A 626-nucleotide genomic window follows, 5' to 3' on the forward strand; every position below is an offset into this window, starting at 1 on the left:
TTTCCAAGCTCTGAACAGCTGGACGTTTGCCATAGGAAAGACATGCGGTCGCACATGAAGTAAAGCACTAAAAGTCACCAAGTGCTGTAACTGTTGCAATTTGACCATTAAATTCAGGGTTTTTGACGAAGGAGAGCTGAAACGAAATTACATAATCAAGGGTAGCACTCAAATGCTCCATAAAAATTGGTGAAATTGAGGCCTCTTGGCTATTTCTCGCGCTTACTGCATTACCAATTCAGAAACTAAAAGCTGGACTGGACTTTCCCAGACGTCAATGATGCGTGAAATACAAACAAAACAGCACGAGATTGTTGTAGTGTAGAATGGTAGGGACTAAAATAACTCTTTTGAGTTATCAACTCAACTTGAATTAAAAAAGAAAAAAGAACGTTTAACGGCAACTTGGTGGACGCGTCCTCCCCGTAGTTAGCATTTTCCATCCACCCACAGAGACATTTTCAAATAAAAGGAACGCACTCAAAGTTAAGAATACGGAAAACGAGGAAAAAGGAGGAATAGTTTTCGATTGCAATAAATAAGACTTAAAACTTATACAGATAGCTTAGGGTAGAGGGTTTATGCGTCCAGTTAAGAACAAGTAAATTAATAAAGAAAACCAAAGA

This window comes from Pocillopora damicornis, chromosome 4 (genome assembly GCF_964200805.1).
Source record: "Pocillopora damicornis chromosome 4, jaPocDami1.2, whole genome shotgun sequence".
NCBI lineage: Eukaryota > Metazoa > Cnidaria > Anthozoa > Scleractinia > Pocilloporidae > Pocillopora > Pocillopora damicornis.